Source organism: Triturus cristatus, chromosome 10 (assembly GCF_964204655.1).
Source record: "Triturus cristatus chromosome 10, aTriCri1.1, whole genome shotgun sequence".
NCBI classification, from domain to species: domain Eukaryota; kingdom Metazoa; phylum Chordata; class Amphibia; order Caudata; family Salamandridae; genus Triturus; species Triturus cristatus.
The window spans coordinates 487,156,532-487,181,229 of record NC_140593.1 but is presented as its reverse complement, the minus strand read 5'-3'; the positions used below and the strand labels follow the sequence as shown (position 1 = coordinate 487,181,229).

Here is a 24,698-nt window from a genome sequence, read left to right as displayed (position 1 = left end):
CCATACAATTTTGTCGTTTTTCTCTGTTGTGGCATTATAAATGGGAAGGGAGGGAATGGTGCATATACTGTAAGTTAGAGGATTACAAATAATTACCTATAGCAGTGAGGGGGAGAACTCGAAGAGATAAAACTAGAAGTTAAGCCGAAACAAAGTAAAAAATGAAAAATAAAAAAGTGTTAAATGCAATTGAGAAGTAATACACTCGAAGCACTGAGATGCAATCTTATTAAGAGTTCTGAAAATAGAAAGGTGATTATCCACTGATTGTATGATAAGATGGATGAAATTTTCGCGTACTGAGTGAAAAAACCCATCCGTGAAGCAAGGAACTTCAAGCAAATTGGCCAAAACTGTATGAGATGTGGCACAGAGTACATCTAGAAAGAGAATAAAGGGCCTCTTATGTGGAGCACAATGTGAACTAGTTATAATAATATGCAGGTTGCCCAAAATGGCACCCACTATGTGTAGTGCTGTACAAAAAAAAATATATATATACTATGTTACTAACAATCAGTTAAAAGTGTGAAAGATGTGTTCAATTCTGTAACTTTTGCAAGCAGGCAAGGTGCCATATTCTGCACTTACTTATTTGCATAAGATGGTATTTAGCGACTATTGGGGTTATTTAAAGTATGAAAAGTGGCCGGTGGCCGGTGGCCTGGGCTGGTGTCATGACTCTGCCATCCCAGCAGATTACCAACTCCCATGGTTAAAGTTCTTTGCCTGCTTGGCAGAGATCTCTATGCCTACAGAGGAGCCACCACCATGCCGGCTCCTCTGAAATCACTGAAATGTTGCTGAGCACCCTCCATGTTTCATATGGCCAATTGCAAACTTTTTTATTTTTTAAGAACAAAGCAAAGTTTTTCGTTTGTTTAAACAACCCTGATATAATGAGAGGTTTGCCCCAGGTCATTGGGGTAATTTTTTCTGTCCTGGACCACAAGCTTTTCCAGGCAGTACAGAATAGAAAAAAAAATGTTTCAGAGCATCTGTCTAAAGGATAGCATGAGGTGCTTACACTGACAACCCGATGTCCATTGGGTAGTCAGTGTCTGGTTTCCGCCAGCAGAGCCAGCCGGGTCCCCACCAGTAAAAACATGATGGTTTGCCCGATTCTAGATAAAGCAGACATACTGCCAGTTAGGTGGACATGGTACTCAGCCACGGGAAACAACCTTTACAACGTGCTTGTTACCACACAACACCTTTAGCAAATCCATTACCATGCACATGCCTTTAGCACACAGGTTTTTAACACGCATATGTCTTTACAACAAAATAGTACGTTTTTGCCAGGTAACTATATATATATATAACTATATGTATATAACTATATATATATATATATATATATATATATATATATATATTACCTACTGGCGATAGCCAGTAGGTAGTTATAGTTAGGACCACGTTTCCATAGGAAAACCTCAACATTCTATTTTGAATAACTTTGGCGCCGGTCGACGAATCCTCGCGAATTTCTCAAAATAGGTGGGGCGCTACGCTCCGCTCCTACCCTGAAAGTCTCGGGGGGATTCGTCAAGCGGGGGCTGAGATAAAAGGGGGGTCCCAAAACGCGTTTTTCCCATGCATTTTTCCATAGGACCTTTAGAACGAGCTACAGCCCGAATGGCTGAACAGAATTACTCAAAATTTGGCAGAGAGGTAGTCCCTAGGTCAAGGAAGTGCCTTTTGTAGGTTTGGTGTAAATCTGTTCAGTAGATTCTGAGAAAATAGCCTTTAAATCAATATATATATCTGAGCCAGCTTACGGTACGCTTACCGTACGCTTACGGTAAGCGTACGGTGGCGTGCGCGAGCGCGATTCTGATTGGCTCTTAGATCTTAGTAAACATTCGAATCGGCCGAAACCAGGAAGCGGCGGCCGCCATTTTGTCTCTCGCACTGAGAGAGATTTTTAAAATCGGAAGCCCAAAAACATGTAAAGGGGCTGTTTTGACAACTCCCTCCCACATAGTCATGTGGAGGGAGTCCCCAAACATCCCTCAAGTGCAAAAACGGTTTTATTTTTTTTTCGGCAATTTCGCGGGGTACGCTTACCGTACGCTTACGGTAAGCGTACGGTAAAAAAATAAAAATAAAAAAAACACTATCCACACTTACCCCACCCCCTGTGCTTTTGGTGGCCGAAGGCCACCAAATGTGCTGGGCTTATTACAATGGAAAAAAACACTATCCACACTTACCCCACCCCCTGTGCTTTTGGTGGCCGTAGGCCACCAAATGTACAGGGCTTATTATAAGGGAAAAAAACTTAGCATTTAAAAAACCGTACTAATTCACTGAAAAAACCATAGGTTTCACACACGTTATAGTTAGGAATTAGCATTTAAAAAACCTTGCAAATTCACTGAAAAAACCATAGGTTTCACACATGTTATAGTTAGTGGAAATTTTACTGATAAAAAACCAATGAAATTGCCCCGTTATAGTTAGCGCAGGCAACTATAACTCACGCGACCGCAATCCTCTGCTGATGACATATGTGTCTTTAGGAAAAAAAAATATTTGTAATATATGTATAGCTAAAAATGTATGGAAGAAGACATGGGCAAATAAGTGTCTAAATACAGTATTAGCATCAGCAGAGGATTGTGGTCGCGTGAGTTATAGTTGCCTGCGCTAACTATAACGGGGCAATTTCATTGGTTTTTTATCAGTAAAATTTCCACTAACTATAACATGTGTGAAACCTATGGTTTTTTCAGTGAATATATATATATATATATATATTCACTGAAAAAACCATAGGTTTCACACATGTTATAGTTAGCTGGAAATTTTACTGATAAAAAACCAATGAAATTCCCCCGTTATAGTTAGTGCAGGCAACTATAACTCACGCGACCGCAATCCTCTGCTGATGACATATGTGTCTTTATGAAAAAAAATATTTGTAATATATGTATAGCTAAAAATTTATGGAAGAAGACATGGGTAAATAAGTGTCTAAATACAGTATTAGCATCAGCAGAGGATTACGGTCGCGTGAGTTATAGTTGCCTGCACTAACTATAACGGGGGAATTTCATTGGTTTTTTATCAGTAAAATTTCCAGCTAACTATAACATGTGTGAAACCTATGGTTTTTTCAGTGAATATATATATATATATATATATATATATATATATATATTCACTGAAAAAAACATAGGATACAGGGACGTTATAGTTAGGCTGACATTTCACTCATACAAAACCAGAGAAATTCAGCAGTTATAATTAGCTGAGCTAACTATAACTCTCGCCCCAGCAATGCACTGCTTATGACCGCAAATATTACATAATTCATGACATGGTCAGTGACATCAGTCATAACATCACTGATGACATCATCCAGTGACTGTGAGTGTGTTCAGAAAGTTTATTTGTATTTGTATTTGTATCTGGGTTTTGTATCGCGCCAACTCACCGACAGGTCTCAAAGCGCTACTGACCAAGTACAGAACAAAAGATGGGAGAGATAGATAGGTGGCAGGTCTAGCAGTTCATTATTGGAGTGGGAACGCATTCTTGAAGAGTAGAGTCTTCAAAGACTTCCGAAAGCGGAGAAGATTGGGCTCTCTACGAAGTGCCTCGGGCAGCTTATTCCAGTTGATAGGGGCCTGCACTGAGAACGATCTGCCTCCTTTGGTTGTTAGCTTAAAGCGTGGTTGAGACAGTAAGAAGGAACCCGATGATCGCAGGATGCGTTTAGGTTCGTGGAGCTCGAGCCTTTCTTTTATATAGGCTGGCGCCTGTCCGTGTAATGCTTTGTGGCAGATACACATGCTCTTGAACTCCACTCTCTGCAGCATGGGCAGCCAGTGTAATCGATGGAGCAGGGGGGAGGCATGGGTCCTCCTTGGAACTCCAAAGACCAGGCGTGCTGCGTCGTTTAGAATGACCTGGAGACGGCTAATGGAATACTTCGGAAGGCCGAGGTACAGCGCATTTCCATAGTCGATTCTAGACACTATTGTGGCTGACACAATAGTTTGCAGCATATTCCTCGAGAGCAGGGGGGCGAGTTTGCGTAGTTGCCTGATTAAGTTAGTGCAGCAGCCGACTACAGCAGAAACTTGATTAGCCATTGAGAGATCTTGGTCGATTTTCATCCCAAGACTCTTGACATTAGGGCATGATTTTGGGGCAGGGCCTAGCTCTTGGGGCCAGTATAGATCGCTCCAAGGGGACACAGCAGTTGAAACGACCAGGACTTCCGTTTTATCCGGATTGATTTTCAGCAGATTAGATGACATCCAGTTCACTGTGAAACGTAGGATGTCTTTAGCCACTGATTGTGCTGATGAAGTGTTGTCGATGCTCAGCAGTAGCTGAGTATCGTCAGCATAGTTAAATACTTTGCACTTCATCTTTGCCAGCGACTCTACCAGTGGTTGCAAGTAGAGGTTAAATAGGAGTGGCGAAAGCGCTGACCCCTGCGGGACCCCGCAAACTAACCTGCCCACCTCTGAGACCTGGTCTGCCAACTGGATCCTCTGCGTCCTTCCTGTTAGAAAGGCTGTGAGCCATTTAAGAGCCTGTCCCCCTATCCCGAACCCGGCCAGCCTATCCAAGAGCAGTGCATGGCTGACAGTATCAAACGCTGCTGAAAGATCTAATAATATCAGCGCGCATGGCTTTTTACTGTCAGCCATGCATCTTAGCTCATCCAGTACCGACAGCATTACCAGCTCCGTGCTATGGTGGGCACGGAAACCAGCTTGCCGGTCATGGAGAAGATGGTGACATTCCAGGAAGGCTGACAAGGACTTAAGTACATGTTGTTCCAGTACTTTTGACAGGAATGGCAGCTGGGAAATTGGCCTATAATTCTTCAGGCTAGATGGATCGGCTCCCGGTTTTTTTATCAAGGGTCTGACACATGCCTCTTTAAAGGAGGATGGCAGAAGTCCAGTGGCTAATGAGGTGTTTAAAAGATCTAAAATCTGGTCTTCTAGAAGCGGTATTGCCATCCGAAGGGTGTCAGGCGGGCAGGGGTCAGCAGGGGAGCCAGATTTAGTAGACGCTACGAGTTTCCTCAAAGTACTAAGATCAATGTGAGGAAAGCCAGTAAAGTTAGAAGAGGGAGAGTCTGGGAGAGGAGATTGTTTGACATAAGAGACTGGGTTGTTCTTCTTGATCTCAGTCAAGATGGTCGCTACCTTACCCAGGAAATATCCTTGAAAGGTGTCGCAATCAATCAGGATATCAGTCTTTTCCTCTTTCTTACTTAGCTCTTTCAGTATTTGAAAGGTCTCTCTCTGTATATTGGTAGCATTATTAATACGCGTCTCGTAGTGTGAAATATATATGACAAGGTGTATTGGTAAATCAGTGTGTGTATGACTGCCTGTATGGATGATTCAGTGGGTGTGTGACTCACTTTTTAAGTGAGTGATTAGGTGAGTGACTGGGTGAGTGACTTGTGTGAATATCTGTCAGTTGGTGTCTAAGTGATTGTGTGGGTGTGTGAGTGGATACATGAGTTTCTGTATGGGTGAGTGATTGGTTGTCTGAATACGTGTATGGGTGTCTCAATGTCTGTGTGGGTGGTTGAGGGGGTGTGTAACTGCCTGTATGGATGACTGAGTGGGTGAGTCAGTGGCGCTATGGGTTAGTGAGTATGTGCATAAGGGGCTGTATGAATGAGTGAGTTTATGGCTGTGTCGGTGAGTGAATGCATGTGTCAGTGGTATATGGGTGAGTAACTGCATATATGAAAGTCAGTATAGGTAAGTGTTGGAGTATATGAGGGAGTGAGTGTATCTGTGACTGAGTGATTGTGGGGGTGGCCGTATGAATGAGTGTGTACTTGTGCCAGTGGCTGTATATGTGAGTGAGTATGTGTTACTATCTGTATGAATAAATGAGGGGTGTTTGTATAACTGTAAAGGTGAGTAAATGGCTATGTGATTGACCCTATAGGTGTGTGAGTAGCTCTATGAGTGACTGACTGTGTGTGAGTGGCTGTATGAATGTATGAGTAGATATATAAGTGGCTGTATTTGTGAGTGAGTTGGTGTATGAGTGGCTGTATGGGTAACTGAGTGGATGTGTGTGTAGACCTATGAATCAGTGAGTGGGTGTGTAAGGACTGGTATGGGTGTGTCAATGGTTTTGAGAATGCTAGTGTAGAATACTCTAACCCTGCCTCTTTGTTCCTTCCAACACATTTCACACAATGAATTTATGGCCCTGATCAAAGCAAACAACCCTGCTGCCAGCCTTTCTGACCCGTGTCCACTGCAAACCTTCGAGAGAATTCTTCTAACAACTCTGCTGCCACATCAGTAAGAAGAATTATCAACAATTCCTTGACTACAGGAATATTTCCAGACAAACTCAAAAAGTCCTACATACACCCATTACTGAAGAAAACAAACTTGGACCCAGTGAACCCTGACAACTAGAGACCAATTACAAATGGACCTTTCCTGGGTAAACTGATAGAAATAGCAGCATTCAACCAGATGTCACAATTCATTAAAGATAATGCCATACTTTCAGACTTCCAAATGGGATTCTGTCCAGGAAGAGGCTCAGAATCTGCCCTTCTTGCCATCTGGGATGACCTGAACAAAACAGTTGACCGCAACAGAGTTGCTGCACTACTTCTCTTAGACCTCTCAGCTGCCTTTGACATGGTTGACCATGCCACTTTGATACAAAGACTCTACAATGCCGGCATAGAGGGGACTGCTCTAGACTGGGTGACATCCTACCTTTGCAACAGAACTAATGTCCCCCATACCCCCTCTTTCTTGTCCAAACCGTACTTCACGAAACCACGGGTCCCTCAAGGTTCTATCATCTTGCCCATGCTTTTCAACATCTACATGAAGCCATTACCGGCACTGATTAATAAATTTCACCTCACTTGCTATAACTATGCAGATGACACACAAATACTCCTTCAACTGGAATTCTTCAAGACATTGGAAAGTCACCAATTTTCAGTTGCCTCAGAGCTGTCAACCAATGGATGACATGGAGCCATCTCAAATTAAATGCTTCCAAAACAGAAATACTCACATGGGGCGAGGTGAAAAATTATGACCTGCTTGCCGCCTGGCCTGATGATCTAGGAACACCACCTAAAGTATCAAAGGAAGTACGAAACCTTGGAATGACCTTTGTTACTATAAAAACGCTGCGACGAATCTTCCCCCATCTGGTATTTCCGCACAAGGTCCAGGCTACCATCTCTCTTGTTCTGTGCAAACTCGATTACGCCAATAACCTCTACCAAGGATCACATTTAACGACTATGAAAATACTACAATGGATTCAGACTTTGGCTGCCAGACTACTCTTAAACATAGAGCCACATGACCACATCTCCCCTGCCTTGAAAGCCCTGCATTGGTTACTGGTTGCCAGAAGATCCACGTTCAAGCTGCTTTGTATCACCCACAAAGCGATACATGGAACAGGGCCAGTCTTCATCAGGAATAAAATCACCAAACACATTAAACAAAGGAACCTCTGCTATAGAGTGGTACCTTGCCTCAAAATCCCAATGTACAAGAAAAAAACAATGGGTGGCACATCCTTCTCTGTTAAAGCAGCCAAACTATGGAACTCTTTACCCCCAACATAAGATCCACGGATAACCATCTTATCTTCAGAAAACTACTCAAGAATTGGCTCTTCCCACATAACCACCATACGCAAACAGAAATATACAGCATATCCCTCTGTATAGAAGCATTTATTTGGACTATAGATAAGTACCTATATATATGTATTGCTTTATATAAACGTGTATATGTTTTTATAAATATAGATATTTGTTAGTTCTGATTAACAAATGTACATTTTACTGATAATTACATTATTCTATGCTTTTAACATGTATATGAGTGACTACATAAATAAGTAAATCGTTTATCACAACTATTTATCTACAATTGCTTCACTTTTGAATTACAAAAAAAGAAAAATTAATTTAAAGTACATCAACACTTGACAGCCGGAGTTTATTAAATGCATATTTATTCTACATACACTACCTTCCATATGCATATATATACCTTCCATGTACTTAGGTATCTATATATTTATTACTTGTCTTCTGATTCAGCATATCCAATGCACTATCCTATTTCTCACCCTATACCGCTCACAATATATCCTCTCCCTCAACTCTCTGACTTGTCTCAAACCTCATTTTACTTCTCTTTCCAATGCACTACCCTATTTCTCATCCTATACCTCTATCAATATATCCTCCACCTCTCTCATTCATCCCAAACCCCATACCACTTCGATGATACCCATAATAACCCTTTCTAGACTCTTCCCTCCTCTACCACTCCTTGCATCATCTCATAACTCTTTTGCTATTTAGATCTACCAAACAAGCCTTTCTAACCCCTTACTTCTGACTCTTCCCCCTCCACCTCCCTTTTACTCATCCCAAACCCACTTCTACTGCTAAGAACTCGAAAAAAAGATTCTAGAACCTTCCCTCTTCTATCCCTCTTTCCCTCTTCTATTCCTCCACTGTTCCTTTTCAATCCAAAAAACAGAATAACTTGTTCATCTCTCAAATTAATTTCATATTTCCCTATACTAATTCCTCTCCACTACCCTTTTACTCATGCCAGCCCCCCTCCTATAATATAAAGTACTATAAAAAATAATAATAATTTCTAGACCCTTCGGTCTCCCTTCTCAATCCAAAGAACTGACTGACATATGCACCACTCAAATTGCTTTCATATTTCTCTATACTAATTCACCAATAATCCTTTATGGGGTCCAGAGTAGCGTGCCACTCACTGAAAAAGTGCTTCAACACCTCATTAGGGGTAGCAAGCACTATATAAATGCAAACCGTTTCCCTCTTCTATCCCTCCACTATCCTTCACAATCCAAGTAACTGACTAACATATCCACCACTCAAATTACTTTCATATTTGGCTATATTAATTCACCACTAATCCTTTATGGGTTCCAGAGTAGCGTGCTAGTTGCCAAAAAAGTGCCTCGACATCTCGTTAGGGGTAATAAGCGCTATATAAATACAATTATAATACAATACAATATCAAAACAATACCTTTCCAGGCATAGAGTGCTACATACAGTATGTAGAAAAGAAGCAGAGAACTCTGGGTAGTTCCCAAGTTTAGGTGGAGAACAGCTCCTGTATAGAACCCCAGTGACACTATGAATTTGCTCACCACAAATGTCTTCTTTTCTATCAAAGTTTTTAATCGTGGGATTAGCACATTACTTTCCACACCGAGATAGAAAGGGACAAAGTCTTTTGCCATTCCTACAGCAAAGTATTTAAGCATAAGATTTGCACAGTGCCATCCATGCCGAGCTGGACAATGACACACACTAAAAATCAAAACAATACCCTTCAAGCATAGAGTGTTGCATATTTATACTGGGTGCTCCCTTTTGTCAGGACAAAGCTAAACCTCTCTGAAGAGCTATAATGATAGCGAAACACATGTCAGGGGTTGCTTTTATTCATTCCAGGTTGGCTAGGATGGCATTTTACCAATCCATAGCAGTAAAATTGTGCCTGGAGTGGTAAAAGTCTTTTGTCATTTTACAGCTCAACACACACACAGTCACACACACAAAATTACAAATGAAATAATTTTATCCAAAATTAATGTACATAAATATATTAGTCCAATAAAAGATAACCTGAAAAATAAATCAGAAGTAATGGTGTCTGTGTTTATGGAATGGGAAATAATGTTTCACAAGCAGGAAAAATGCCAGCACTCATAGTCCGAAACAGAGATTGACGTAAGTGGGTGATCCATAGCCCAATGCTGTATGCCATGGTGAACAAAAGCAAAATGGGAATGGCAGTTGAACAGACTAATGGATAAAGAGGGTAACTCAAATTCACTCTATACATGCAAAAGTATATGTATTTTTTAAATATCAATTTTTGGAATGTATGAAGGTAATATGAGAGCTAAAGCTGATTTTCTTCTACGCCTAAAATGAGCCTCATTCTAAGTCAGTCATACTGCAATCAGAAAATCATTTGTGAAATGCGATAGGTTCGAGAGTCGTACAAGGATCAGAAAAGGAAAATAAAACAAGGTGAGTCCAGGTAAGTTATTTTATAGGGATTTCAAATCAAATGGGAAGGATAAATAAAATCAAGAGCAAAGTTAAAGTCGCTACTTGGGCAACGAAAGTGAGCAGCACATGAAATAGATCAACAACTGAACATTTTGTGGTAGATTTCTGCTAATGCTTGGCTGTAGAAACGCGCCTCTGTCTTTTTAAGGTACCCTCTTTTAAACCGCAGCCGATACAAACAAAGGTGGTGTCAAAGGGTGATCTTTCTAAATGCTAAGGATATAGAACAGCGGTGGTCCGTGCAGGTAAACGAGGTAGGGCAGGAAGGAGGAAGTCGACAGACAACAGATTAGGGAAAATAAAATAAATAAATAAATCTGTCGACATCGCCCACCCCACCGCCCCAACCGTGCTTACCTGCAGTGGCGGCTCCTCCGCTATAGTTGAGGGGCGTCGCCCCACTGCTTTCAAGCAGTGCGAGAAGAGGAAACATAAAATGATAATTAACATTTAGTTATTATCATTTTATATTTCCTTCCTTTGTGGGAGGGCGGGTGGGCAGGGCTGCTCTGCTCATGGAGCAGGGGAGGGTAGGAGTGGTTTGCCCACTCCTAAGTGCACAATGACTGTTTGGCCGGCTCTCTGCGGCCGCCTAAACCAGTCATGCCACTTTCCCCATTCTCCATGCAGGCAGCATTACAGACGGCTTGGAGAACATGCCCAGGCCTCCATACCCTGGTTAAGCATCAAACCAGGACACTCAAAACCAATCACAATGCCGCATTGCAGCGTTGTGATTGGTCAGGGGAGCCTGGGTGCCCTACAATCACAACACCGCATTGCAGCTTTGTGATTGGTCAGTGGGGCCTGGCTGTGCTTCCTGTTTCCTGATGAAAGCAGGAGCAGAGATGCGGGACCCGGCGGTAAGGTAAGTTCATAATTTTTTTTTATTATGTGCATCCTCTCTGACCCCCCCGTGCCTGCGACCCCCCACCACACCCGTCCTACTACCCGCAAGCCATGCCGGCCGCCACTGCTAAAATGGACCTCATTCTCAGTCAGTCATACTACAATCAGAAAATCATTTGCGAAATGCGCTAGGTTAGAGACCATATATTTTCGGAATCGTACAAGGATCAGAAAAAGGAAATAAAAAACAAGGTGAGTCCAGGTAAGCTATTTTACAGGTAATCAAATAAAATGGGAAGGATAAAGTAGAAATCAAGAGCAAGGTTAAAGCTGCTACTTGGGCTACGAAAGTGAGCAGCACATGAAATATATCAACAACTGAACGTTTTGTGGCAGATTTCTGCTAATGCTTGGCTGTAGACTCACGCCTCTGTCTTTTTAAGGTACCCTATTTTAAACCGCAGCTGTTGCAGCTGATAGAAACAAGGGTGGTGTCAAGGGGTTATCTTCTTGAATGCTAAGGATATGGAACGGCGGTGGTCCGTGCAGGTAAATGCAGTGGGGCGGTGGGGAGTGAGGGATGAAGTCGAGTGACGACGGAATAGGGGAAATTAAATAAATAAATAAGTCTGTCAACATTCCCCTGCCCCGCCCCACTGCCCCACCGTGCTTACCTGCAGTGGCAGCTCCTCTGCTCTGGCAGAGGAGCGTCGCCCCACTGCTTTCAAGCAGTGCAAGAAGAGGAAACATAAAATGGCAATAACTAAAAGTTATTATCATTTTATGTTTCCTTCCATTGTGGGTGGGGTGGTGGGTGGGTGGGGCTGCTCTGCTCGCTCACAGAGCAGGAAAGGAGCATTTTGCCCTCTCCTAAGTGCGCAATGATTGTTTGGTTGGCCCTCTGGGGCTGCCCAAACCAGCCATGCGCACTTTCCCCATTCTCCATGCAGGCTGCATTACAGCCTGCGTGGAGAACATGCTCAGGCCCCCATTCCCTGTTTGAGCATCAAACCAGGATGCTCAAAACCAATCACAATGTTGCATTGCAACGTTGTGATTGATATGGGGAGCCTGGGCCCCTACCATTCACAATGCTGGATTGCAGCGTTCTGATTGGTCAGTGGGGCCTGGCTGTTCTTCCTGTTTCCTGAGGAGGGCAGGAGCAGAGACGCAGGACCCGGCGTGAAGGTAAGCTAATTTTTTTTTAATTATGCCCATCCTCGCACGACACCCCTGCGCCTGCGACTCCTCCCGCCACCCGCGAGCCATGCCTGCCGTCACTGCTTACCTGCACGGACCGCTGCTAATATAGAAATAACATAGCGCGCGCACACTTTAATACAAAAAATGTATCATAGTCAGGATTACACAGTGATTCAACATATGTGTAAAGGGAAACCTCCATCCAATGAGATCATATGCAAAATTCATGGGAGCAAACAGATATTGTGTGTCAGCGCTGTAACTTTAAAACGTGCTTCTTATTTTAAACCTTTAGCCAACACACAGTGAGAAAAGTGCTAATCATGTTAGTTAAATAATGCAGTTGATGCAGAAAGTGTGTCGATACAGCACCGTTAAGTAACAGAATGACCCACATCATTGAATGTAAGCTCTCAATGATGTCTTTAAAGCAGTTCTAATCACTTAATGCTGGCTTTTAAGCAGCATAATGTAATATTCTGATATATACATGATTGGGCATATGTGCACATACCGAATTTCCGGTCACAATGTACCATGCTGCTATTATCTTTCACCTTTCACTGCTCCCCGCACACAGTCTTCGGCTAATGGTTTCTCCTCACTATAAATAACATTACTGGGAATTCTCATCGTGTTCACTGTCCTGCGACATCATGAAAAGGGTAAGCAAACGCCTTTTGTACCATAACCTGCGGTAGTCAGTGAGTGACGTGTATTAAAGAGATCTTGGGGTTTTAAGTAATTGTAGGTTTGCGTTGTAAAAGGGTAATATTACTTAATTAGCACCCACGACAAGATTGCTCCCAGGAGTGACATAATTGCAGACACTTTCAAAATGGTGGCACAAAGTATGAAAGCTTCTGTCTCATCCACAGAACTCGCTTTTTTTGCGCCTGTGGCGACTCAGATAATTCCACGAGACTTGGGGAACCCCTGAGGATGGGTGTAGTTTTGAGTGCACTTTTCCATGTGGTGGATTCCAGCACCCTCCCCTCTAAGGCAGGATAACGGTGTACCCTGTTACAGAACCTGTCTGTGCTATCATGTGCACACAGCATCGAAATGTGCACAATATTACCTATGCAGCGTTTGGTAGAGAGGCAACTATTAGTGTACTGGGTGTGGGGGATGGGATAGTGAAAGAGGAAGACCCCGCCCCCATCCAAAGTTAAGTTCTGCAGAAAAAAGGGGGCAAAATATCACACCTTCCAGGTGGTGTGATCTTCACATCCGGTAGAAATCATACACTGAGACAAAGTCGCTCACCTCAATTGCATGGGCACACTAATGAGGGAACCCCTCTCCCTGAAGGTTTTTACCACCACTATATTTATTTATGTACACATTTACACGAATCATTCGCAGGTATTAAACTATATTTTGTCAGGCAAATTACCATCAACTTTTAAAGATGACAAGATGTAAAACTGCTTGGCAAACAGTGACGGCTCCTCGTAATGAGCTCATGGGCTGCACCCCCCTTGTTTTCTGGCCTGTTTCTTTTTATTATACCAAGACTGAATAATTCTCTTTTTTTCACACTTGGTTTAATAAAAATGTCAACCTCCTTCGGGTTCTGCAACAGTCTCTGCCTGATGGCACATGAGGGCACCTGCACCAGCCTTCAGAGAGACATTAACGGGGCTGGAGAAATCTCCTACCTGGCCTTGGGGCCCTGGCATGCCTCTATGCCTCCCCTTTTTAGGTCTCGCCTGAACCAGCGCATGCGCTGGTCTGGCGAGACATTTTGTGAGGGCCAGCCTAGATCTACAGTGCATGTGCGCGGGCGCGCGCGTCGCGCTTTACCGCAATTACTTCCACTTTCGCGGCCGCTTTGATGTTTGATCGCGATCACTTTCTCCTTGAGGCTTCAATAGATTGCAGCAGTTAAAACAAGCATTGGCATAGCCAATAGGTCTCGCTTTTGGGACCTTATAAGTGTTTAGTTATGCATGGCTAAACACTTAATAAGGTCCCAAAGGCGAGACCTATTGGCTATGCCAATGCTTGCTGTGATGTGCTATGCATCACAGCTAAAAGTAGACTTGGGCGCTGCAGGCTTAAGTCATGCAGTGCCCATGGCTAAATGACAATCAGCCTGTCACCCCACCCTTTTCCAACTTGTGGCAGGGTTGGAAAGGGTGTGGTGAAAAAGCAGAGACTAAAACCTCAAATCTGCCAATGTACAGTTTCGAGGTTTCAGTTTCATGCCAGGGTGCCACGCAAGAGTCCAAACGGGACCTGCAACAAGGTAAGTAAAAGGAAAAAAGCTTCGAAGCTTTTAAAAAGTGTGTGCTGATTGTGTGTAAGAGTATGTCGGCGAAAGATAGCATGTACATGTGAGGTGTGTGTGTGAGTGTGTGTTAAAGTGAGAGAATCAGGAAAAGGAGTCAGTGAGTGACAATGAGTGGTAGGAAGAGTGGGTATGTGTGTGGGTGAATGCTAGTGAGTAAGAGAGAATGAAGGTGATTTTTACTGTGAGGGAGAAAGACATTGAGTATAACTGTGAGGGACAATGCTAGAGAGTGTAACTTTGAGGGAGAATGACATTGAGAATTACTGTGAGGGAGAATGACAGAGAGTGTCACTGTGAGGGTGAATGACAGTGAATGTAACTGTGAGGGAGAATGGCAGTGAGTTTTACTGCAAGGGAGAATGACAATGAATGTAACTGTGTGGGAGAATGACAGTGAATGTTACTGCAAGGGAGAATGACAGTCAAGTGTGGCCAGTGCAGGTAAGAGCGGTGGGGTGGTGGGGTGGGTGGAAGACTCGACAGACTCCGATGAAGTTAAAATTAAATAAATAATTAATTTTTCCTTTTCGGTGTCATTCAAGTCCCCCCCACCCCACCCCACTACTCTTACCTGCACAGCCCTCTCCTGATGGCAGTAACTGCACGGGATAATGGTAGTGAGTGTAACTGCAAAGGAGAATGACAGTAAGTTTTACTTTGAGGGATAAAAACAGTGAGAGTACCTGTGAAGGAGAATGACAGTGAGTGTTACTGCAAGGGAGAATGACAGTGAGTGTAACTGCAAGGGAGAATGACAGTGAGTGTAACTGCAAGGGAGAATGACAGTGAGTGTTACTGTGTGTAAGACTGAGTGAGTCAAAGTATAAGTGAGTCAGAATGAGTGAGACAGAGTAGGAATGAGTGGGAATGATTGAGACAACTTGAGTCCGGGAGAGTGAATGAGCCAGAGTAAAATGGATTTAATGAGAATAGGTGAAAATGAGAGGGAGTAAGAGAGAGTGATAGACGATGAGTGAGCCTTAGTGAGGCGCAGCTTGATTGAGTCAAAGAATATGTGAGAAAAGTGAGTCAGAGAATGAGTGAGTCACAGTGAGTCCAAATGAGTGGGACTAAATGGAAACGTGTGAGACTGAGTGAAACTAGAGCATTCAGAGTGAGATTCAGCGATAGGTGAGTTAGAGTGATATTGATTGAGTGAGAATGAGCGGGGTGGAGTGAGAATGAATTAGATTGAGACTGAGGTAGACTAACTGAGGATGAGTGAGACTAAGGGCCATATTATCAAGGAACGGCGATAACATTATCGCTGCTTTAGCGGCAGGAACCTGCCGCTAAAGCGGCGATAATGGGCTTGATAATATGCTCTTATGGATTCCCATAGAAGCCCAGGTTCACACCAGAACCTGGGCTTCTATGGGAATTCTCCAGGCCATATTATCAAGCCCATTATCGCCGCTTTAGTGGCAGTTTCCTCCCGCTAAAGCGGTGATAATGTTGTCGCCGTTCCTTGATAATATGGCCCTAAATGAGTGAGTCAGAGTGAGAATAAGACCTAGTGAGAGTGAGTCAGTCAGAGTGGAACTGAGTGAGCCCAGCCCAAGCTCACTGAGAAGTTCGATTTGCTCACTGAACTCGAGCCAAAGATTACAGCCCCACAATTTTTACAGGTCACGAGCCGCCACTGTTTGATAACCCATTTAATTGATAGCACCTGGGTCTTATAAGCGAGCCCAAACGCAGGGCCAAATTGGAACCTCAGCTGGAGCTTCCAAAGCATTGACACTTTGTTTGCATAAATAAACATTGTTTTTGATTTATAAATGTGAACTTTATTTCAGTTCTCTCTTACCCAGTCTTGCAGCTCATTGTCTAATCTCTAACTGTGAACGAGAGCAACTCTGCCGCTCCACTACTGATAACTCTCAATTGTGACAAGGTAACCTGGCATGGCTCATATACTCTTTTTAGCTGCGGTTGCATGTCTCTACTCAATAGTGAGAGAACCTCTTTTTGAAGATTAGGCCATATAAATCCATCACAATTACTGCTATTGCATGAGCAGCTTTGGAGAATTGTGCTGGGAGTGTCTGGGAGAGATGAAATAAGAATGCTTAAGTGGACACACCTAGAGGCTCAACACAACATCCTTGCTATCTTACAGTTAAACTCCCCTCTTAGAGTTAATGATACAGATTATTTTTTATCCACTTTTTTTCGAAGAAAGGAAGGGGTTACTTATTGCATTTTGTGACCTAATTTGCCTTTTCCTTGAAAGTTATTACAAGGCTCTTTCTTTGCACCATTATTTGCACCCTTAAGTGTTGTGGTCACGTCTCCAAGGGCTGTCTTCAACACAGTGAGTAATGTACCTGCTTCCACCTTCCATTTCTGCAATGCACTCTATCTGCACACTTCCCACACAACCTACATTAAAAAAAACATTATATTTAGGACAAAAAGTTTATGTCAGACAATATTTCTGCCATCCGTATTCCCACATGCAACCAAAATGGAGTAATGTAAAAGAGTCCACCTTTTACTGAGGCCAATGCTGGGAACCTGCGGCTGGGTTGAAGCTGGATGTCTAAGTTATATTCACACTATGTCTGGCTGCATGTAGTACACTTCATTTGTTTTGTCAGTCCTCTCAGCGATTTGTATAATATTTGTGTATCTTTAAATTGTTCACTGTGGATCCCTGTGCTCCATGTGCTGATTGATTTTAGTATAACAATGAATTTGAGAAACACTGCTCAGGCCTCTGTGCAGGAACACCAAGCTTATACTCGGCACTTGAGCCATCAAGCAAGGAAAGGAAGGACAGGGCTTGAAATAGAAAGTGCCTCCACCTTTATTGTCAGGTAAGGCTAATAAGTGTAGTAATAGCCAAAAGGATAGGAATTCGTTGTCTGGTTGTTTCTTTAGCGAAGGATGATTTGGGATATTGGTACAGTAGTATGAAAAAGGCAAAGGATGGTTCTTGGGAGCGAGAAAGTTAGTTGTGTTAGTGGTGCTGGTATTGTAAAGCCACAAGTTTCTGCGATGAGAAGCATGTGGATTTGGGATAAAGTGGTTAACAGGCAACAAATGAGAAGCCCTTCAATTGACATGTTTTAGGATTACAAAAAATATGTTTTACCATTGTATCATGAAAGCAGGTTTCTGAAGGTGGTGACATTTGACAAGAATGTTTGTGCATATTGGTTGTGTGGTGGTTGACCTGGCATCCTTGGTATTGTTTCCCCTGACTTTTTTGCTTTCTGACCTCCTCTTTTGCTGGCTTTAGGATTCTGAGCACTTTACAACTGCTGAATAGTCAGTCATATAAAGCAGGTGCTCTTTCCCTAAAACAAGATAACATTGCCCAATTCACAATTCTCATATTTAATTTACATTAGTCCCTAGTATAGTTCACTAAATTGACCAGGGCCTGTACATTAAATGCTACTAGTGGGCCTGCAGCACTGATTGTGCCACCCACTTCAGTAGCCCTTTAAAACATGTCTCAGGCCAGCCATTGCAGAGCCTGTGTTTGCAGTTGTAAACTGACTTGACAACATGGCAATTTAACCCTCTTGCCAGGTCCAAACGTTCCTTTTTAATACACATAAACCACACCTAAGGTAGGCCCTAGATGGCCCCAAGCGCAGGATGCAGTGTATTTGAAAAGTAGGACATGCACTTTTAAGTTTAAGTTTTACATGTCCTGATAGTGAAAAACTTGTAAATTTGTGTTCACTACTGAAAGGCCTATCTGTCCAATAGGTTAACCTTTGGATTACCTTATAACATTTTAGAAGTGCAATTTCTAATTGGGACAAGATGGATTTTTGAGTTTAGTTTTTCTGGACTTTTACAATTTAAAGTCACAATTTATGGTAACGTCGGATTTCAAATTGTAAGTCTGAAAATGACACTTTTAGAAAGTTGGCATTTTCTTACTTTACCCATTTTGTACCTCTGCCTGTCTCTGAATACACATCTGGGGTGGGTGAAGCTGGATGTTGTGTTCCTCTAGACAGTCACACTGAAAGGGAGATGCGGTATGCCATTCACATCCTAATGCCCCATCACCAGGCTGATGGGTCTGCCTGAGCTAGATGGAAAGGATGAGCTGACACTTGCATCTAATAGGGCTGAGCCTGCCCCCACACAAAGAGCTGCAAATACCCCTGTGGTGCATCTGGAGCCAGGACAGGAAGAACAGAGACCTTATGCACTTCAAAGGCCTCTCTTTGAAATCTCTCCCACTTCAAAGGCACAACTGAGTATAATTACTGGACCCCTGACATCACCAACTCAGCACACTCTGGACCTGAGGACACTCTACCAGGCGGAACGACTGCTGCACTGTTGAAAGGACTGAAACTCTGCTGGACTCTGTTGGACTTGCTGGACTGCTGTGCCTGCCCTGCTGCCCCTTGCCTGGTGGACTGGACATGAATCTCTACATCCCCAGAACCGAGGGGCCAATTCACAGAACTAATCTGAGACAAAATCCAAAAACTTACTACTTTTGGTATTCACAGAAGGCATTTAGTAGTAGTAAAGTTAATATTTTGTCTTAAGTTAGTATTTTGTCCCCCCCTCCGCAAGTCGATGTTCCGACTTGCAGAGTAATGGTATGCAGAATCACAACGCGGTCGTTGTAATGACCGCGTTGTGATTCCCTGCGGGTAAAAAGAATGCGGGATAACATCACACATTCCTGACTGGTCTATATCAAGTTACCAGAGGGTAAGCACAGGTTAATTTAGGGTATGTATCTGACTTACCCTGACTATGATTGTGGTTCCTGCTTGGGCAGGGTGCATACTTCTGCCAACCAGAAACCCAATTTTTACCATCTGCATTTTCTTGTGGTGGGGATGTGTTCTGTTGCTTTTTATATTGCTGTTTTTTTGTGCTGCATTATTGCAACATGATGTTGTCGTATTGCCCCGTGCTTGTTGTGTTGCATTCTGTTTTGACTCTTTTGGTATGTCGTGACTAGCCGTGTTTCAATTGTGTTGCATTGTTTATTTTTTTTATGTTCTGTTTTTTACTTTAGATATGACTACAAATGCTGCTAAATATCCACAAGCAGCCTATGCTTTTAAAATTTGTGTGACAAATAACCTCTTACTACTAACAAAGATGGTACAATAGTGCTGTTCCAGGTAATCAACTATTTAAGAAACAAGTCAGCACAAAACTGTGTCAGAGACCATGAGCACTGCGAGTGCTAATTAAAGACTTGTGCTACTGTTTTGATTGGAAATATAGCAGCATTTGTTGGCATGTCTAAAGTAACCATTAGAACATGACACAATAACATATACGAAGCCGGATAACAACACAAGTAAACAGAACAGGGCCCAACACAAGGAAAGATTAAAAACAGAACAGAACACAACACTCCAAATATAACACAATAACATCACATTTCAATATTTCACCAAAATGTAGCAACATAGAACAAATCACCATTATAATAAACTAACACTAAACAAAAAATGCACAAACATTCATGAAAAACATTACTACATGCAGAACCCTGTGTCCATCTGTTTGCACCAAGGACTGCAACTTAATTAACGACATGAAATAGCGCCAGTCAAAAATGTTTTGTCATCCTGTCTCATGTCTTAAATTAGCTCTTGTACTTTTACGACCGATGATGCTAGTGCATGTGAAGTGCAAATGCAATCTGGTAAGCCAGCAAACAGTATCTCATGGTTTGAATATGGTTGTGAGCAGGTGCGTATTCCACTAGAAACCGTCAGCCAATGATATAACTGCAGTAGTACGGATATAAGGAAGGGTGGACATTCGAAGAAGAGAAAGAGATATGCTAACATATTGGGTGCACTTTCAAGATAACAGGAGAAAAAATTTATTTATGTATGAGTTAACTTGTGGACATTTGGATGACTAAATTAGGGCATTTGTTAGGCAATAAGCTGCCACATTGTGAAGCTTTATGAGTCTGTTAACTTTTGTTTTTGACTAAAACAAACACCATGGATTATTTTAAATTAACTACATTCCAGGCTCTAACAAGTGATAATTCACTGCCTCGGTTAATGCCCTCTGGTAGACCCCCAAATATATCTAGAGTATTATACGTTGTAAAATTCTTACTATGCTAGGTGCTTTCAAAAGAATAAATGTCCAAAAATCTGCTCAGAAGCCCGCAGCCGGTGCAATTAAATGCTGGCACACCCAATACCAAGGCTTTCTTTTACCACCAGCTCAAACTTAGCACTGACTATTTTTAAATTACATATCATGCAATACTACGTTTCTGATGTACACAGCAGGAAATTACTCACTTAAACTGTCTTCATCTTCCAAACTTGTTGTGCCTGTACTTGCATGCTTGAATGAAGCGATGAAGTTCGGTAACACACTTGTTTTTTCTGAAAAACATGAAAAAACAATATTTTGAACAAATACACTACAATTAATCATCCTCTAAGAAAAATCAGGCTTTTATGAAAGAGAACGTTTCAATTGTGTTTTGCTTCTGTGGCATTGGAGATGCAGCTTTCTCCCAATTTCACTACATTTCTTTATGGATTTTGGTGAACTAATTAACATGTTTTCTTAATGTTTGTTAAGATTTTCACGTCGCCATTGTGGTTAATTTGCTTGTGTTATAAATGGTCCACCAAAAACACTCTTAAAAACAATCACAATCAAAGTGCTGTTCTCTAGTTGGAAACCGACTGACATCCTAAACAAAAGAGTGAACAGTCATAATTGTACGTGAAAAACAATGTACTAACAGATTGTTGCTACTAAAACATAATTTAAAAAAAAATGTTTATTTCAATGATGTGGTTTATGCGCACTGGATTCCTGCTGGAACTAGATAGGGTGGAGCTTACACACGCACTGCCTTCTTTCTTGTCTGCTGACAGTCAGTTGGATAGGAATAGATGAGGGTGTGACTCAGTGGCGGTCCGTACAGGTAAACGTGGTGTGGCGGGGCAGGGGGGGGGGGAGGGGGCGCGGGTAGTCGACAGACAACGGAATAGGGAAAATTAAATAAATAAATCAATCCTATTCCGTCATCTGTCGACATTCCCCACCGCCCCACTGCGCTTACATGCCCCGATCGCTGCTGGTGTGGCTTGCCTATCAAGGGCTGGACGGAAGGAGACGGGCATACCGTTCAACAGTCCTGGCGGTTTAGGGCAGAGTAGAACTAGCCCTCTTCCTCTTACTCCATTATCAGGCATTCCCCACCATTTCACTACCTCCAACAAACTGACAGACAGTTGCGACATTTGGGAGAGGATGGACATGAGTGTCAGTGCTCCAGGAGGGTGAGGCCCAGTACTACTACCCTGAATCCACCCAACCTTGGGGCATATCAGCAAGGGCCGGCGATAATTATCGCTACGCGCACTTAGCGCGAGGATAATTATCGCCGGCCAACTCTGAATTTTATCGCGGAGATAGCGTGCTATCAGCAACGCTTATCTCCAAAGTGATAAAATTCAGAGCGCAAGCTGCCAACTGTGCGATTATCGCTGGAAATCCAGCGATAATCACACAACTTTTGGCGAAAGCTTGCTGATAGGGCTACACATACTTAGCCATGATATCCACCTTCCATAGGATATCATGGCTAAGTCAGTTTCAAAGCAGGAGTAAGGAAAGTAGCGATAACAGAGGTTATCGCTACTTTTCTTGTCGCTATGCTTCTTTGCGTGAGGCTTGATAATAGAAGAAATGTCGCTTAGCGACATTTCTCCCGTTATTCTGGGAAGGAACGCCAACTTTGCATCTCATTAGAGATGCAAAGCTAGGCGTTAAGGGAAAGGGCGAAGAAGCATGGATTCACGCGTTAGCATGTCCTTGCTAATAGGGCGTTAAAATTATCGCCGCTTTTCGTCCGAAAACGGACGCTAAAGCGGCGATAATTTTAACTCTGGCCCTTGCTGATATGCCCCCTTATCCCTTAAAGTTCGAAATGAATTAGTTCAGCTCTGGGGTCCAATTTTTTTTTTTCAATTCATGTTTCATTCCTTGATTTCAAAAAAGAAACTGAAAGGATAAAAAGGAAGGAATCTCTGATTCCACTAGATTTTTTTCAGACAAATGGATTACCTGACCCTTCACACCTTCAACTTGCAATCACCCTCATTCCCACACGGTATCTCTGCGTACAACAAAGAACCTGGTGACAGGAAAACAAGCACAGGAATCACAGTGCATCTGTTTATCTGAAACACCAATCAAAGCCTTATTTACATATTGCCAGATGAAAACAATGCAAAGCAATGTTGCATTTCTCATAAGAGGCTGCCACTAGCTCACTTTGGCTTTATCAGATCTCATGGACAACATTACTGAAAAAACACAGAATCCCTGCATCACTTCCTGTGCCTGATTCAGAAGAGTCCTGACTGGAAAGTTGGAAATAGAAATTCTGGATATGTGCCCTGGATTTGAGTAAAATTCGGACTTTCCTGGAATTGACAATAAATTACAAAGTGATCCTGGAAAACTGTGGTACTTCCAGATTTACAGGAGTATTCAAATGCACATGCATGCATAGGTAAGTGTAGGAAGTGTAATCTTAGCATACAGAAATTAAAATCTAAAGTGTATTTGCTCTTTTAAATATTTTTTATTGCACCTTATGGAACATTGGGGCACATGCATCAATCCCGCATTTTGCAATTTCTAAATAGCGAATTTTACTGATTCGCCATTTAGAAATCGCAAAATGTAATGCATGAAGGATCCGCAAAAAAAATGTGATTCCTTAAAATTCCTTCATTGCGACTCGCAAATTGCGACTCACAATTAAGGAATGGCTTCCCATTGATTCCTATGGGCCCTAGGCCCATAGGAATCAATGGGAATTGCATGCACAATTTGCGAGTATCAAATAGGTACTCGCAATTTCATGGGTGATAGGGGGACCAAAAGGACACCCTGATGCACCCCTGAAAGTGCTATTAAGAAACATGTTGCACACACACATGCCCCAACGGCATGTGTGTGTGCAACATAGAACTTTGAAAATGCACTTTTGTGTATTTTTCAAAGTTTTCGCAAATTACCATCAACTCTAAGTTGATGGTAATTTGCATTTCTTAATAGCGAAATCACAATTTTTTTGTTGTTGTTGCATTGCATTTACAGAATCGCAATTTGCAATTCCCTAAATGCAATCGAAATTTAAGTAACCGCAAATTTTGCGATTACTTAAATAGCAGACACTTTAAATAGGCAGTGGCTTTTCCTCATCTGAAAATGCAGCTACAAATAAAAATAAAAATGTTGTGTGAAGTCCTGGAAACATGGATTTCTTTTTTATATGTGTAGTGAGATTTTACTTTACTTCTCAGAGCTACTCGTGATGCACTGCTTCTTCTAGTTGGTGACCACTTAGTAGCACCAAATGTGATAGAAAAATGAAATGAGGCTTTTTTTTTTTTTAAAGCAAGTATGGTCTAATGGCAAATAAAAACTCCTAGGGCCAAATTTATCATAGAGTTGTGTCACCCTTGCATCACACAATGGGGCGTAAGAGTGACACAACTCTTAAGTTAGATTTATCAAGCCACAGAAGGCAACCTTGCGTGGCCCTGAGTGGCTTGATAAATCAAGACTAGTGCAAATTGGTGCGTTGCATTATTCTGCCCCAGAGAGGCGATCCATGGGTGAAGCATGGGTGTTCTCACGCATCCACCCATGGATTTTGGCGCATTTCCAGATTTACCATTAGTGGTAGACCTGGGAATGTGTCAACATGCGACTCATTCCCAGGGGAGGCAAAATGAGGAGAAATAACTGTATTTCTCCTTCTTTTCTCCTCTTACTATGTGTGCTGAGGGAAATGCCTCAGGGGATTGTTTTTGTTCAGGAAGGTGTCCTTTCCTGCACAAAAACATCCTGCTTACAACGCAGGCCCCCATGTACCATGGTGCAAGGGTACCTGTGTTAGCGCTAGGCAGCGCATTGTCCGCCAGCGCGGGGAAATTACAGGAATGTGCCGTATCATGTTAAATATGGCTCATTCCTGCCCTATCACGCGGCGCAGCACAGCAAGGTGGCATGCGGCACTGCATGCTTACTTGCTAAATATGCCCCCTAGTATTGACCTGTAGTACTGGGGTATAAAAGGAACTTTCAGCTAGTGTCCATTGTGTAAATGTTGTGCAGGAACAATGAGGAAAGCGGGCCTTTGTGGAGTCCACCTTTTTACTGCATATGTGTCCATGTGGCTTGAACATCATGAGAAAT

The 24,698-nt window shown here is 42.5% G+C and overlaps 1 protein-coding gene across 1 annotated transcript in view; it reads right to left on the bottom strand.

The window, feature by feature from the left end:
• The window catches only part of ADARB2 (adenosine deaminase RNA specific B2 (inactive)), a 515,069-nt gene that overhangs the window by 470,976 nt on the left and 19,395 nt on the right, over positions 1–24,698 (bottom strand). Inside the window, exon 2 of the mRNA XM_085630113.1 lies at positions 20,765–20,851. The gene's annotated coding sequence lies outside the window, so the exon portion shown is untranslated. The remainder of the gene's footprint in view (positions 1–20,764; positions 20,852–24,698) is intronic.